At 33.9% G+C, this 18,519-nt stretch overlaps 1 protein-coding gene across 2 annotated transcripts in view; it reads right to left on the reverse strand.

Moving 5' to 3' along the window:
• Positions 1–15,290, reverse strand: part of LOC128873266 (class A basic helix-loop-helix protein 15-like) — a 60,814-nt gene extending 45,524 nt beyond the window's left edge. Inside the window, exons 1-2 of one of the 2 annotated variants that reach the window (XM_054116719.1) lie at positions 14,971–15,290; positions 9,508–9,989 (exon numbers count right to left, since the gene is read on the reverse strand). The gene's annotated coding sequence lies outside the window, so the exon portion shown is untranslated. The other variant, XM_054116720.1, reaches the window with a different exon arrangement.
• Positions 15,291–18,519: the final 3,229 nt, after the last annotated feature.

Consider the following 18,519-nt stretch of genomic DNA (forward strand, 5'->3'; position numbering starts at 1 on the left):
TCTATATGTTCTAGGAAATCTCTAGAATAGATAGATTACAAACAAAAATAGCTATTTATGTAGGTTGCGAAATTAACAAGAAAAATACAATTAATCGATAGAAATATTGAAGCAATAAGTATTCGCACAACTGTTTAAAAGTACTTTCCTGGAAATTTGATGTTTTCTAATTCGCACAGAACAATAAATTAATGTGTTTACGTTACAAACTCTGCTGTAAATGGTTCGTCGTAAGAATCGTACAAATACTTATTGCTTCTATACTTTTATACACTTTTCGCAATTTTTTTGTTAATTTCACGAATTATATTAACTAGTAAATGTTGTTTGGACTATATCTATCTCAGAGATTTCCGAGAATATGTAAAATATCATTGATCATAAAAAAAGAAGTTAAGAAACTACAATTTCATAGAAAAGTTTTTTGGGAAATTGATCGGTGTTACAATACATTCTACACCCACTGTATATGCTGACATTAATAAGAATATATTGTATAACATATATATATATATTCCTATTTTTTTACTTTTGTATTTTATTCCTCTCTTTTTCGTATATCATGTGATTGTGGTTTCCTTTGTATTGGTTTTAAGACAAAGCTAATGATCCCATACAGCTGTATTTTATCTTTGTAATAGGCAAATTATTCCTTGTACTTATTTACATTAATGTTTATTTTTTCCTTCACTCCATGCTATAATATGTATACAGAGTGAAGTATTTAAAACAGGCCACCTGAATAATTCGCTTACTCTTAGCAATAGAGGAAAAAGTGTCGAAAAGAAGTGATGTTTGATTTCGAGGGGCACGTAACGTGGTGCCAGTAACTTTCTTATCGGTGGAAGCGTAGAGGAGATATGAAGGTCGACTCTGTTTCTTAAATGCAATGGTATAGTTTTTTACACACATTCTGATAGAGCGTCTCAAGACGAATACGATGACCTATAGTTGAAGGCCATTCAAGGTTGTACAGGCTAATAGAAAATAAATTGTTTCAAGGCACTCTACAAATATTTCATTAATTTTCTTATTTGCGTTCTTATTGCTACAACAAGTGTTTGAAATGATGACCTTGAACATGGATGCATTTTCAATATGATTGCATAATTTAATAAAAGTAAGAAAGTAACTTACACTTATAGCTAACACAAACAATAATTACTTTTTTCCATTGGTAGCCTTAGTTATATAAATATATTTAATAAATTGATAATATGTAAATGCTAAATAGTAGATCAAATTGTAATTCATATGGATGTTTTCAACAATTTGTGCCTAATCATATGCTCTTTATGTTGATAAACACTGTACTGTGAAGTATTCACTTCCGTACTTTCTATTTATTACTTTGAGAATGTTTTTCTGATAAAATTATAGAATTTATCGCAAAAGAGCACATGTAACAGGGTCGAGAATTAATAAACAATCGTACTTTATTGGAAAATATTTATTCAAATTGTTAATAATTAACGAGTGCACTAGAATATCATCATTTATCGAACTCAGTAAATTCAATATCCCACGAATTTGAATATACTGCATAGAGCCAAACGCTATCATGGGATCAAAATACGTAAATAAAGTAGGGGCAGGTAGAATTTGATTGAATACATAACGAAAATAAACAACGTATAACGATTTATTTGCTACGTTCGTTCGAGCGAAAATTATATTTACACTCGTTCACTGTGAAATATTGAATTTGACGATTTCAAACAGCACCGGATAATAAGTTGTTTATTTTTTAATCGTTATTCAACATTTTCATTCAGATAAGAAGTTTACCCGTTTTTTAATGTGATGGAGGAAGTCGATTTACATTTCGAAAATTGAAGAGAACTCGTTCAACAACACGACGTTTCGCTAAATAAGTCAGTTCCGCGTTAAAAAAAATTCAGACGTTATATAGCGAGGATTGTATATTCTTTTCTTGGCGTTTTAGCACCCGTTATAAATTCCTACGGTCGTCTAACCGAGTCGGAGAAAGTTGAGTGAGTTACGGGCCACGACGACGACGCAGCGCAAAAGATTTTTCGAAACTTCGAATACCGAAAAACGACGATGGTCGTTACTAATTATAAAACATAATTGAAAAAATAAGATGTATAAAGATTACTTTACCTAATTGTAAACTTTTTTGCATTTGAGCTGTTCTATTATCATAATCTATACCTCATTTCAGTTTAGTTAAGGAAAAACCCTTTATGTTTTGCTACAAGTAGCTTCTTTTCGCAATCGCTGTGTTTTCAACTGAAAAGAGACGCTACGGATCGAGGAAACAGCAGAAATATTTAAAATGTAAGCTCGTTTCTCCGCGGAAGGAAACATTTCTATATTTAAGCATCCACTTGGGGATTTGAAATACATCTCGGAAGGATAATATAATTCTGACTTAAATATTTTAGGAATGTTAATAATAAGCTAATTTTTGCGCTGTATTAATATTGTAGTACTTACAGAACAACTGACGTTTTCCCGATTTAATTATTTAATAAAGTTTATTCTGATTTAATGTACACTATCGAAGGATCTTAACATTGAGTTTAATTGTTGAACTATTTATAGTCGAAATATATTTGAATAGTGATATTTAAATACTGAAATATTCGTCAGTTATTCATAGTATTCGAATATTAATTAAATATTCCAATGGTAAATTTTTCGATAATCTTTAAGGGGTTACATTTTGGTCGTTTCAAACAATCGAATTCTTTTTTCTTGCTTGAAGTTTGTTTTAAGTGCTTACAGCTAAATATCTCGAAAAATATGAAATATGCAGAAAAATGTTTCAGACAAATGTTTTAGGATACCACGGGGCATACATAATGCAGAAATCTATTTGATCTTGAGGTGCCCTTTAGAAGCCCTGTGAAGATTACGGCGAAATTTTTTAATGGAATCCTTTTGGACTAAGGAAACTAATTAATTTTGTTTCGTTGTTTTAGCTTGAATCTGCTTTGAGTTATCGTGCCCACCGTAAAACCATTTATTTTTGTGACGCTCCATTAAAACGTCTGCCAAGTCGCCATTTTTATAAAAATTAAAAAAATTGAAAATAGTTCTCGAGTTGAATACTTATACGATACATTAATGTACTTGAATGTAAATAAAATCCTGTTATTACTTTAATAAAAATTCTTGAAAAAGCCTGAATATTCGAGTGGGCAAAGTGGTGTGACCCCTTAAGATATTTAACCGACTTCGAAAAGGAAGAGGTTTCTCAATTCGACATGTATATTTTTTTTTTTATGTATGTTACCCGATTACGCACAGCGACGGCTTGACCAATCGGGATGAAACCTGTTGTATCTTGTAGAGCATGTCTCCGGGGTGGTCCCATTACAAAAAAAATTTTGGGATTTCTCATTTTTTACCCGTTTTTTTTTTGCAAAAATCCGAAAAATTTTGTATTACTTCTTATTCCGAAACGAATTGACCAATCGGATTGAATCTTTTTGCATTTGGTAGGGCTTCGTCGCCTCTTAAAAGCTTAAAGAGACATTTGACCTACTTCCATTTTTTACCACTCTATTGCACTATTTAAACATACAATTATTCGGACCCCCATAACATATTCGAATATTCAATTATTCGAATACCTGTGAATATTTGAATATTGAATTATTCAAATATCTACAAAGTATTCGAATATTTTATTATTTGAATACCTGTAAAATATTCGGGTATTAAATATTTATAAAATATTTTATTGTAAAATTGAATTATTAGAATATAAGTAAACAATTCGAATGATTAAATTATTCAAATAGTTATAAAACATTCGGATATTAAATTATACGAATAGTCCCAGTTCAAGCAGTGAGTGTTCCCTAAGCACGGGCTAAACTAAAGTTCGCCACGCTTAATTTTAGAAAGAACCACGGCAGGCTGGTCCGTGCAACGGTTTACGAGACGGTTAATGAGTGATTGAACGGCTCCCGATAGTAATTACCAGCCGGATGATAACCTTCGACTGAACGACTTATCGCGAACCCGCGTAATCTACAGCACAGATACAGTAATCTTAGTTTTATATTTCATTATTACACCACGGCGAATACGGGAATCGCAAATAATTCTGACACTGTTCTGATCGCGAAAGTGAAACCGATCGACCAGCGAACAAACTATCGCGTCATCCCATAAATAATGTCGTTTCTTGCCTCGTTTCCATAGAATAGGATATATCATGTGTGTACAGCGTTTACGTACACGTATGCATGATGGCGTAAATGCCGCATTATAGCAGAGGTGAAACAGGCTCTATGTAAAACATTAAAAGACACTATATTTAGCAATATTACCGAAAAATGTATATAATTTATTAAATCATTTAATTTGTTTTCTTACTTAGTAGTGAACAATTTAAATATAAAGAATTTTCCCATAGTAGTTTTAGAGTTTTATTTTTTGATAAAACATAACTGGTATGTAAAATTTATAAATGGTATAAAAATATTAAATTAAAAATTTTGTTGTATTAAGTAAAAGTTTATATAACTACAATTATTGGCAAGACGTTGTTCAAGTGTTATCCGCAACTACGTTGATAATAGTATTTTCTTCTTAAAAGATAAAATTCTAAAGCCCCTTTTGGAAAATCCTTCATTATACAGAATTTCAAATCCTATATAATAGTGATAGAACAATTCTAATTATTTATCTTAGATCAATTGTCTTTGCATTTTATAAATATATAACATAAAAGTAAAATCTACAGCTTCTAAAATTCTTACGCGTTAATAAAATATAAATGTTTAGTTTGGATTTTGAATTTGAATTATAGTATAATTTTTAACGCTATAGCTAAATGAAAATTAATGGTCATTGTTACAGTCGCATAGTGAGGATCCGAGAAGTGTTATTGTTCAGAGCTCTATTGAAGATTAATCAACTATTGAGTAGAAAAATTTGTAACATACGAAACATCTATTAAAATGTTCTGCGTTCTTTACAAGCATTACACTGTTGGAAGGAGGAAAGATTAATCCTGAGTTAAAGGGAATGTGGTACTACGCGTAAGTAGAATGAGTCATTCTGGGTTAGGCTCAGACCTTACGAAGGCTGACCAAAACGTCTGACCCAATACGACTCGCATTTCTCCCTTAACTCTTTCCATAAAAGTTTAACGTCGCATCAACTGTACTTATGTGGTTAATAGTGATGACTGTTTACTGTTAAGTCGGCAAAAAACAATATAATCTAAATGCTGTTAAATTATCTTGTATCCTTCATGAATAATACTAAGTTTTGGATCTTCGGTTTATCGTTGAAATTTTCTTACAAAGTTGGTTCCAATACGTGTTTGTTTCAGAGTCCAGAAAGTTTGTTGTAGTTGAGGATAAAATTACGTCTTCTTTGCTACATACAAGAAAAAATAGAGTTAAATTTGTGAAAAATGTAAAGTCAACTTACGTATAAATCATAATGTCAAAGATAAAAATGTAAAAAAAAAAAAGAAAATACTCATATAGAAGAATATAATGTTGAAGATTCTATTACAATGCATTAAAATTCAATGTTTTAAACTCATTTAGAGGAAAAAATTGATGGGCACATTGTGTGAATACAATTATCATATGTTTATTTATGTTTACAAAAACTCTTGGTTGTGTTATATATCTGATTTATCTATCTGACTGTACCCGAAATTGGAAATGCGTAAAAATGAGGGAAACGGGTTTAGCAGAAATTCTCCGCGACTAACTGTATTCAGCAGATGAATATTTGCGTTGTAGGTCCACAGAACTATCATCAGCCTTTCGATCGTGTTACTGCCCGGAATTTGAAATTCAATTTTAAACGTAGAAGGAAGTAGGCACGACAATATTTCGTCCAGGAGTTTGCAATTCATTTTGAATTTTTAAAGTGGAAACGAATTATCCCAGTTGACATCAGACATGGGTAACATTTTATTCGATTAATAATTTCTTTGTGGAACACAGTACACTCCCGTACGACGCGGATTCCCACAACGCGAATTCCTGTAACGCACCCGAGATATCGCGACTATTGTTTTTGTATAACGCGCCAAACAATAAAGCACAGGAATTCATTTCTCGTGTTTGAAAGGTTGAATTTGTAAGTGAAACTGATGCAACGTGTGATAATAAATGCTCAATTCCGTCAAAATGAAAACGTTGAAATGTAATGGTGGACAACTTGGACTTACTACAGAAGTATTTTTCAATTTTTCCAATTAATTCCAAAACTATGTATAATAAATTTATGTAATCACTTATTTTTGTTTAAATTTAAACAGATTTTGTATGTACATTATTAATATGTTTTCTGTTTAATCAACAGCGTCAATATGCTACTTTCTTTTAAAAGTTGGATCGACGATCATTCCAAACACATTATTTTACATTGTGCGAAAGTATGTCTCGCATAGTAAAATTTCTTACAACGCGAATCCATGCAACGCTTAATAATTAACTGCGTTATAGGGAAGTCTATTGTATTTCATTTCGTAATTAAAGATTTAGTTTGAACTCAAGTGCTAACGGAGGCAAAAAGGTTTATCTTTTTAATCGTTATCCGAAATTTGTATCTAAATAAGAGTTTTTCCCACCTCTGGTTGACATCTACAGCTAACAACTTGATAAATGCAGCTGTACTGGACAAACGATTATCGAAAGTGATTGTAAAGGAGTTCTCTTTCGTTGCGATAACAACGCTCGACTACATAGAGACAAAACACACTGGGAAGAACGTAAGTAACACTATAACTGAGAACTACTTTCACGTTGGTCGTATTCTCTCAACCTCGCACCCACGAATCACCATTTGAGTCGTTTCATTTGAAAGTGGTGTAAGACCAAACTTTCTTGTTTCGAGGTATTTAAGAGTATGTGCTTCATTCGATTTAAATATTTGTAGATATATACTAATGCACACATTTCGAGTCCCTCTTGTCTTATTCACTACAGTAACTATAGTATAATATGATACATTATCATCATACGTTACTTTATAAAAGTAGTATTGAAATAAAGTAACGAAATAAAACACGGCTATCAAAATAAACGTATTTGTATTATGTTTTACAGCTCTAAACTACTATTACCTGATTTAAGAACATTTATCTATTAATTAAATAGATGAAATTATTTTATAAAAATTTATATAGTCTATACAAGTTACAGAAATATAAAATACAAAAATACATACAAAGAGGTGAACGGTGAATTGTTGAAAAATGAATACATCTTATCATTTTGTGGTCGTAACTATCTTAAACACAATTTTGTCAAAATTACTCTTAATTGGCTTATACTAAAATTGGAATAAACGTTGCTTTGCTTCGTTTGGTGTCATTGACGAAACTGTCGAAAACAAGAATAATTGTATAATAGAAGATGTTTTGATTGTATTCTCTACATATAATAGCATATACGTAAATGTACCTCTCATAAAATGTGAAAACGTAGGTTTTGGATGCGCTGAAAAGCTAACAGAATTATATATGCCTTTAAACAAATATACTGAGTCATTTGTTTCGACGCAAATTTTTTACGACCTGATATTTTGCTATCTCTCACATTCCACGTCGCATAACTAATGACTATGCTTGAGAATCCACTCTCAAGAAGTTTTCACATTTGTCAACAAATTCCTGTTTCCAAAGAAAACAATTTTCAAGTACTTCGGGATTCCTGAATTTCGACAAATATTTTTCACAATCTCGAGAATTTTAGAACACAGATCTACATATATAAATTAATGCATCAATACCTATTGAATAAAAATACACTAACACGAATACCTATAACAGACAATTATTGTTCAACTTTTCTTTAAAAGATAATTTTTAAAAACAGTAATAATTAGTTAAATAAAGCGATAATAGATTTAGAGACGTTGGAATGCTTTTCCCATTTACTCGTTAAAACTCATACAATATCCTAAATCGTTAAACATAACTGAAGAAAATATTAATAAAAGCGATCTGAAATGATACTCTATTTATATAATAAATGGAGCAAAGATATAATGGCACAATTGTTTAGTAATAAAAGTTTCGTTTACATTGCGGTATATAAAAATGAGTCATATTATTTGCAACCACTGATCATGAATTGAAAAGTGAGCTTATGTCAACAGTAAGATCAATTTATCAAAGCTTAACGTCAAATAAAAAATTCTCTCAGACCAGTGACTGACAGAGAGAGTAAATATTTATAAGACAACAGAGCAAATAATTTTAAATTGAGAAATGTTGGAAAGTGCAACATTTTGCACAAAACTAACACCATTACGATACTAAAGAAATTTGTTTATCTCTGAAATGTTGTGTGAATATATTTGAAGTATGTAATTTGTGTTCTTAAAACGTTTAAGAACCTGGAAAAAGTAATGATTTCTTTACTTTTAAAGCACCTTATTTTATTGACAACACGAAATAAAATACGTTTTTTGAATTTTAATTTTTTGATATAATATTTAATTTATTTGTATGTATTTGTTTAAATTTGTGCTTTCAATTTTAATTTCTACTCTGTTCTTTACGAAAACAGAATTGCTGATCTGATCCTTATATTGTTTGTCCTCTAATGTTTGAGTTACAAGACGATGATTGGTTTTCCCCTTATCTCTTTGGAACGTTCGTGTGATGAGAGTACTATTTTAACGATATCGATAAAGTTAAATATTAAATAATGATGTTCGTTCATATTTCTAATTTAAACAAGACAATCATTATCATTATTAATATTTGTAACAAAACAGCTAACTAGTTAATATTTAATATAGTAATATAAATTTTTATATGATGCATTGTTAGTCACCGGTGACTTATGACACATGATATAAATAGTACGTTTATATGATACACCGTACGTATAATCGAATAATAATATTCAAATACTCAAATATTCGGCATTTATTTGTAGTAGTCGAAAATCCATACAACATTCGAATACTAAATTTTTCGAAGATCCTTAAAATACTTGAATATACAATTATTCGAGTATCTATAAAGTATTCGAATATTCAATCGTGCACATAGCTATAAAATATTGGAACATTCAATTATTCGAAGACCTTTAAAATACTTAAATGCACATTTAATCGAGTATCTCTGTTTAAGCATCAAAATATTAAATGATTCGAGTATCTATAAACATTTGAATATGTGGTTATTCGAATGCCCGTAAAACATTTAAATATTAAATGATATGAGTAGTTTGAGGTGACTGATGATATATAACGTGTAAATGATAAAAATCACAATGGTATTGATTTAGTAATGCTGGATTCCTAAAATAACACATCGTGTGCTGTGCCTACGTCGTGATTCCGTGTGTCATTTACACGAAGAAACGGAAAATCCTGACGCATGCTCGCGGCGCTCGGTTTTTGCCGCGTGGCGGCGATGCAAAAATGCGCATTGCTGCGCGAACGTAGGTGAATGCACGCGTGCACGGTATTTCTGCTCGGTCAGGAACGCGTGGGCATCGAAGGTGGGACAGAGCGAAGAACAAAAACAGGTGTCGTGTTTACCTTAGAAGTTGGCGGTCCTGGGTGAGGTTACGTGTGATTATCTTCGACGCGCGTCCATCGAAGAAATCGGCGCATTACACGTACACACACTCGAGAGATCGACGATTCTTCGTCCGAAAATCAATTGATCCAGCTCGATCGAGAACCGTTTCCCACTCTTTATTGATCCTCGAAGCTCGTTGTACTCTCTTTTTAACGTAAATAACACTTTCCAATCCGCACTGTTCGTTTTATTTCACGAAAATCCTGCGTTACGGACTACTTTCAATGACAGTCCTCGCAAACACGACACTTTCCTTGTCGGTTCGATCGACACACAATGTTCCCTGGCGTCACTGCAATCTCCTCGAACAAGGTTTCTGTACGTTGCTCTCAGTCGGTGCCGATCGATAACTGGTGCTCCGGTGTTTCTCTTCCGAACTCCCTGCTGGATCTCAGGCATCCGATGAAATTACCTTCGACTCCCGGGGGGAGGGCACTATCTGTACAACACGTGGAAATTATTCGCGGTTGATGGGGAGAAAGTCGTGGACACCATCGTCGTCGGACGTCGCGATGAAAAGCTTCTGCGGAAGTACAGCGCGCGGACGAAACGACAGAAAAATCGGTTATTTCATTTTCTCGATCGAGACGTCAGAGATAGGCCGAAGTCTCTTCGAACAACAACGAACAAGAACGCTGTATCGATTAACAGTTACTCGTTTAGATAACCCTTTCGCGGGTGCTGAGACACACGTGTCCCAGTAATTGTTTCACACATTAATCTTTTGAAGGACATTGACATATGTGTACGTTTGTTTTTATATGAAAATTACTACTACTTACGACCGCAATACATTTTAGAGTTAAAAAAGGTACCATTTTAAAGTGAGACAGCATATTTGTACGTTAAAATCGATTTACATAGAAAAATTGCTTGGGTTTGTGTGCTTTCAATTAATTCAAACAAAAATTCATGAAAAATTGGTCCCTCAAGAGGTTAAATGGACTTCTGTATCGTATTGTCAATTAAGATATATGGTAATGTGGTTTTTATTATTAAGTTTTTGAAGCGCTTAGTTGCAAACTCTCTTGCGTAATTTTCAATTATTCAGTTCATGAACGTAGAAGTGTGTATCAAGTAGTGACATTTTTTGCGTGTAGGACTACTCTATCGTTTGCTTTTAGGTTTTCTTTCTTTATCGAATTTTTATTATTTAATTTTTTTAATTCAACGTCTTTAATCACTCAACAAAGAAACGAAAAGTTGAGGAGACTAGATTGTAATAGTAATAGAGATTTATGAATCAGATTGTAATTATCATCGACATATACAGGATAAACAGTTGTTTATCTTTTATTGTATTGTTCAACTTACATTTTTTTGTTTATAGAATATAAGTTTCTTCATGTTTAAGACGCTCTACGTTGTCTAACAAAACATTATCTTTCGACACAATACTGATTGATAACGTAATTGAGTCTCAATTTGATTTAACGTTTGAAAAATTCGTTATCTTTACATTTTCTTGGTGGAATAAATTCTTTTATTGATTTCTTTGTCTTTGCTTTATTAACATTTGTACCACTGGAATTTTATTACACTCGTATGTTATTTGTTGAAATTCCAATATATCCGTAATAAACAAATTTCGAGTGCTTGCTTGTGAAATCAACAAAAGATCATCTCCTCTAATATTTGTTATTCTGATTCAAATGGATTTATTTAAAGAAACCACTCTAAGTTTGTTTCATTACTTTTTACTTGAAATTTTTATCTGTTCAAACATGTTGCCCATCTCAGGGCGTTGGGTTGCCGGTTCTGCGCCGTTCCTTCTTTCGCGGACGTTCAGGAATGCGCGTCCGAAGCGAGCGAACGGGATCTATTTTTCTTTTGTTTGAAAGCTTTCGGCAGTAACGATCGCGGAAGATATTTTTGCGCAAACGGTGCCCCGGATAAAAATTTATGCGCGTTGAACTAGAGCTTAGTAAAACCCCTTCGTGCTCACAGTATTTATTATTTTCCATACACTTCAGTTTCAGACAAGTTGTGGTTTATGTTAAAGAAAAAGTAATACATTCTTTAGTCGGTTTAAGAAATCGATATTGTCCGTTATTAAAACGTTTTCGATTCTTGCATTTGATCAAATTAAAGAGACAGGTAGTCAGCATAAGAAAATATTAATGATGACTAATATACTATCTTAATTAATAATGTCTTTTCCGATTATCTCGATTTATTCTTACACGTATGATGTAGACTGTATCTACTTCTTAATTTATTTTAAGCTTCTATATCCCGAAGGGGCCCTGAAGATTTTCATTGCACAAAGGAATAAATTATACTCAATGTTTCCGCCTTGTATTTTTGATAGTATCTACACGTTTCTAATATTTGTTTAAGTCTTGATTTAGTCACCTAAGGATCCGTAAATTCAATTATACAATATATTTTACATTAGTATGCCATTATCTCATTTTTATCCTTTTTAATTATACGTATATATATGTAGACGACTATACTCGAGAAATGCCAAGACAATTTATTTTGTAATTGCAGTACCTATTATGTGTTTTCTTTATATGGTCTATACTTTAAGATTAGGGCATTAGTTACTAAGCTCATGTTCAAAACGACTTTTCCATAGAATAATACAAGCAGTAAAACCAATGTGCAATATATATCTTTCATTTCTCTCGGTTTTTATATTTCATTATATTTTCGTTAAACAGACGTTCACCAGAAGGAAGCACTACTGTTAATTTTATCTAGGCATGAGCACGAAGAAATTAGGATTGGTTTAAAATAGGACCAGAGAGCTTGTTTAGAAAATCGACGACATTTTGTATTCTTCCGCGATGCGACAAATACAAATGTTAAATATAATTAAATATGAATTGGATTCTAAACCTGGTAACCAATATACGTTACGTGTCAGTAAACACAGTGACCTATCCGCCTCGGTTAAAGTTTCTTATTATTCCAGCACCCAAGAAATAATCGTGCAACTGAAGATTCCAGTATTTTTAGTTATCGTTGCGTAACCATTTCGAATGCCCGGCAGGTCCGTAATGATAAAAATGTGATTTAAAACGTTTCCAGCGATCATCGAAGACGATTCAGCTGGTAATGTCTTGAATAACATCAAGACACCGATAATCCCACTCACGAGTCTACTAATCTCCGTTTACCATTTCGTTTAGAACAATTCAATTGCTAAACGAAATAAGAAAAACTTTGTGTTAATCTATGAACACAAATGATCTTATGTTTCCTAAATAACAACTTTACGTTCCGTGATTCACAACGTCAAGAAACCGTAACGACGTAATAGAATTATTGTCACGCACAACACCTGTACACCGCAATTGTTTCAAAAACCTTGATCACAATTTATCGCTGATTGACATGTAAACCTGTCACATCTCGAAGATAAGAAAGATGAACTTACGCTGCTTTCACAATGAACAGGTCATGTATAAAAATAGTGTACACAGTTAACGAGACAAAAGATTTAATTAGGAAGACAGCAAAAGAGAACTGGAATCAAAGTAACACCAACGAAATTACACCAACTCCAAAAATCAACCAATGATACTATTCCAGTCGATCCAAACAGAAAACTGTAAGCGACACTAACAAAATTAATAAATTGCCACACAAATCTAACACACTGCTTCACCGTAACAAAATCACAACTCTTGTAATAAACTTGTCACTTGGCACAAATCACCGAAGAATGTCATGAAATAGAGCAGGATCGAATAGAGTTGAAACTCAGATAGAATAAAGTTAGCTTTTAACAATGAAAACGAATTCTTGAAATTAGGAAATATATTAACACTTTGGCTTTGAATGACGCAGATGTGAGTCAATGGGATTTTCATGTGTACATATACAGTCAGTGTAATAAGTATTCGTACAGGAACCATTTATTTTAAATTGGTTGCTGTACGAATACTTTCTTACACTGGCTGTATGTTCGTTTAAAAATAAAATAATACGTTCTAAATCATTCATAAACGTCATAATTGATGTTCCTCTGACTTATTCATACCAATAATGATTTATTCATACTAATGTTTTCCAACATAACGCGAAACCGCTCGGAAACCAAAGTGTTAAGAAAATCTGACATACCGGATAAATTGCAATTGAATTGTAAACAAAAACGTGGTCGCTGATAACTTTGCAGTTGATGCGACTTCAGCGAAATAACTTAATAAAAAAGAAAAGAAAAAGAATAGGTAAGCTTTCTAAGGTCAAAGACGCGTTTCGATGTTCGGGAGTTCCTGTTTCCTGCGTGGAATGCAACAAGTTGAGTCAGCGAGGCGCTCGACGCCAGAAACGAAAGACGAGGAAACGAAGAATTCAGCACGCGACGGAAACGCACCGCGCGAAGCGGACCGTCTCGTTTCCATTTCCCATTTCCATCGTGATCGTCTCGAAGTCCTCGTCGAGTGTTACGAGGTCACATCCGCGTACGAGTGACTGTATTCGTTCGGGCGCGTTCTTGCGCTCAGCGAAGCGTTGCTTCTCTTGCGGCTTCCGATTCGAAAGTCAAAACAAATTGAAAACCAAACTCTCTGCTCCTGGAACGATACCGTCCATTCGTTCATTCATCGCACCCGTCAGAAACGGTCGCGCTCGAGTTCGAGTACTCTCCGTCGCGGATACAACTCCAATTGGATACAGTATCTCAACATTCTAGGCTTCTACTCCACGTCATTGTATCGTAACTCTTTCTGTGCTCTATATATATGTAATACCACTGCCTACGCGAGCAACTGTGAGGTGAATTTGTCCAATTTCCTTTGGTAGAATGAACAATCCTCTTAACCGTAACTTAGAACGATGGTCGAGAAGAAGGAATCGAGTCTCGAGGTTCCACCTTGTTTATTAAATATTAAAGTGAAACGGTATACAAAGGTTCGTACTCGATGCTCTATCATCGAAAGGTGCAGCTGAGAGGATTGTAAGTATTCCCAAACAGAATTGAACAAATTGTTTCTGTGTCAGCTTTGCACGATTACTTGTTCTTGAAGCAAACAACATAATCGTGTTCTTAGGACCCAATCTCGTTCTTAACTTTTCCTAGAACCATCGCATATGTTCTTTCTTCCTGTGTACACACTTCTTTCGTTACTGTATGCTATTCCTCACTGCATTAAAGAGCTACCGTTTGCGCGAATGAAAAACAATATCGCTAGGAACATTTGACGATTTCCAAGCGGAGGTACGAAAAGAAAGTTACACACCGATTCGTCGAGACGACTCTCGCGACCGTTACCTACGTGGAACCGAGCGAGACCGACACCAAGCTCCGATTCGACGAAGGCCGAAGCCGATGTATGCGCGCACGTATCCAATCAATCGTGCACAATGAACCCACGAATGCCGCTTGACGTCCACATTCCCGGCGCTGTCGTTTCATCCGGCGCGAACTTGCGTCTGCTTTCCACCAACGATGCGCGTGTATATACCGTTAATTGTGCTCGATTCGATTTCGTCAAGTTCCACGGGGTTTCGCGGCTCCGTGGCCCGTGCTCGTGCATCAAACTCGCGGCTCAACCGAGGGCGACACGGGAACACGGGGAACAGTGGTCGAGGACGAGGGATCGAGAGACAGGGTGCCGGAGAGGGATGAACTCTCGGGATGGAGTAGACACTTCACTCGAATATACTCGTGTAGATACGGGCCGCATGGAAAGACGACACGTTGCGTTAATACCGGCTCGACAAATCGGGATCGGATTTTGGGGGGACACTTGGCACAAGTAGTCTCGGCTGACCGAGCGCCCGATCCGGACTGACTATAACTGTAAACGATCACTTGTCGGTGCCAAGCTTGCCCCCACTGCGTGTCTGCGAAACGGAGCGTTCCCCACTACGTCGTGCCGCGCCGCGCCGAGCCGAGACGAGCCGCGCCGCGAGTCGACGCGACGCGACGCGACGCGACGCGACGCGCGAGCTCCCGCTCCAAACCAGTTCTCGATGCGCTCCGCCACTTCCACCTTCGTCGCCTCTCCGCCTCAGAAGCGTTTCCACCTGCTGCCGCGACGTCGCGTCGCGCCGTGCCGCACAGTGCGACCGGTATATTGGATTTCGTCGAGGAAAATCGAGTTTCGAGTTTTCGTTATTTATTCGTGCATTTTCCCTTACCGATTCACGGGAAAGAAATGCATTGGAATGGAAATAAAGGGGAGATATTGTTTTACAGAAAAACGTATGCCTTTAGACCTCTTAATCTAGTGGACTATTCAAAACAAACTCTTCTTATGTAGCGTTGGTACGTGAGAAGAATTAATCCGGCATGCAGTGTGACAAATAAATGGGGTTTTGTGTTAAAAAAAAATTATGGTTCAAGTTTTCGTTAATTACTCGTGCATTTCTAATTACCAATCTACCAAACAAAACGTATTTCTATTACTATTACGAGAAACACTTTCACAAAAGAACATATGTCTTGAGACATCTTGATAAAGTGGATTATTCAAAACAAACTTTTCTCTATGTAGCGTTGGTACGCGAAAAGAATAAATTCGGCACACAATGTGACAAATAAATGGGTTTTGTGATAGAAAATCAACTATTTAGTTTTCATTATTCATTCGCGTAGGTATTTTTACTTATCGATTTACCAAAACCAATACACTGTAACTGTACATTGAAAGTGATTGTGTAAAACAAATTCTTTTTTATATAACCTTCCTATACGAGAAAATCAAGTTTCGAGTTCTCGTAAATTCTAACCTATCAGAAAAAATATAATAGAGGAAAGATTTATTAAAATTTATTTTGCGATAAGACTTCTCTTATTAACCCTCGAATACGTTTTCACTACTTAAAACAAGTTTTTATGTATGCACCATCAGTACTCGAGAAGAACGAACCTTTTGCCTTATACGAAATCTTGTACAATACCAGCGTATAAGAAATGAACGTATTGTAATGAAAGCGGATTTTGTCAAATTTTTTTTGTAAATACATTTATCTAAATACGCTTCAACAATAGAGGTTATTACCGACTGCTTTAAATTATAAATTAAATATTACAAATTTTTATTCAGTCGTTATAGTATACGTTGTTGGGGGTGTAAAATTTGGTAAAATAAGTTGATGTCTTTAAGAAATTGAATAATTTTTTTGCAACCAGGTATTTAGTTTGGATTAATTTGTTTTGGAGAGAAACACATGTTTTAAGACTCTGATCGGATTGTGATCAGTTAAACTTATTGTAAATTATTTCTTCGATGTACGTGCGCACATGTTGGCCCACGAGAAGAATGAATTCAGTGCCGCCCCCGTGAATTGTGCCTCAGCGACTATGTTAAAAGCACCCGAGCGTCTGGTCGACCTTTATTAACGTCTGTGCATTTGCAAGACAAAACGGTGCGTCTAGCAATAAAGGCTACTATTTGTAGATCGTAGGCGTCAATAGTAACTCGATGAATACGATTGGAGGTTCATTTTTCTCACGTACTACCGGTATATATGTAGACGATTGCATCTAAACGTCTAAGTGGATTTCAGTGAATCTTTATATTTAAGTTTTGTGTCCTCATCTGAAGGTCTGATTCGATTTTGAGTAAAGTAGGTTCGTGAAGAATGATAGTTATATCTTGTTGTTTTTTGATTTTTCATACGCATGTTTGTTGTATTGTATATCCAAATTTTCAAAAGTGTCTTAATCAATTCTTAACAAAAATTAAAGTTTACGTAAAACAGATACATAAACTTTATTTTATTTTCTTAGTGAGTACACGATTTAATAACATCTTAATTTTGTTACCTTAGGTTAGTCTATGTATATCTATCATAAAACCTATTTTTTGTCGTTTTCTCTAATTTTGTTTATGCATAATTAATTTATATTTATCGTCAAACCTCGTTTCCTATACTCATTTTCATTTTTGTCATTTTAGTTGACTTCTTTTTATTTCTATCAAATATTACTCAACATGATGTACTGGTAAGTATCGCGCTCCAATCACCTTTGTTAATGTTTAATATTTAACATTTAATTAGATAGTTTTAACGTTTTACTCAATGGTTTTATCAAATTGAATAAAAGATATTGAAATTGAACTTGCGATTGTACACAGTCCAAAATTATATTAAAATAAATATAATTTCAAAAGTCTATCCCATTATAATTAATGAGTTATGACTATAATTGTTTATTTACAAAGAATTATAAGCACTTATAAGCACATCTATACATGTGCCCATATTGATAGTATGAATATATTTGAACACGCCATTCAGTATGTATTATTTTTCTGCTACATTCAGAGGTATTAGAATTAAATTAAATATTAGGATATCGTGTTTCTCCGTTAAAGAAATTTTGTCGAAATTTGTCTTGATTACATTATGTACAGTTGTGAAGTAATAAATCTGCAAACACAATTTTGTCATTCTTGATTTTCGTCATATTTTATTATGCATAATTAATTACTTTTTAAGGCTTCCGACATCTGTTGCTGAACATCTTGTGATTTAGAGTCGCTAAACTGACAAGTGTTAAGAGCTACATTTACGAACATAATTTCTAAATGAATATAATAATGAATATAAGCTGTAATGAATATTCAAACAGATCAAATTCGATACAGATAATCTGTTTAATAAAGAATTAATTTCATTACATTTTCTTCCTGTACAATAATACAGATATCAATTTATTTTTCTTTCATTGTAAATTGACGAAACATCAATGTTCTCAACTCATTAATATTAGGTTGGTGCAGATGAAATGTTGTGCGTACACAAATGAAACTTCAACTATGAAATAATTTCCATATAATTTTATATATCTTTTCCAGCAATTCTGGAAAATATGATGCATGTAATGTCGCCCATATGGGCCCGAGTACAATGGTCCATGGAGACTAAGTGCTTGGACTGGGTACCTATTTACATCCAATTGATGATACATTTAAAATATTAAAAATGTATTTAATTACATTCAATGTAATTAATATATTTTTAAACGTACTAAATTAATTTTGCCTCAAGAATTATTTGTG

The sequence above is a fragment of the Hylaeus volcanicus genome, chromosome 3, assembly GCF_026283585.1.
Source record: "Hylaeus volcanicus isolate JK05 chromosome 3, UHH_iyHylVolc1.0_haploid, whole genome shotgun sequence".
Taxonomy (NCBI): Eukaryota; Metazoa; Arthropoda; class Insecta; order Hymenoptera; family Colletidae; genus Hylaeus; species Hylaeus volcanicus.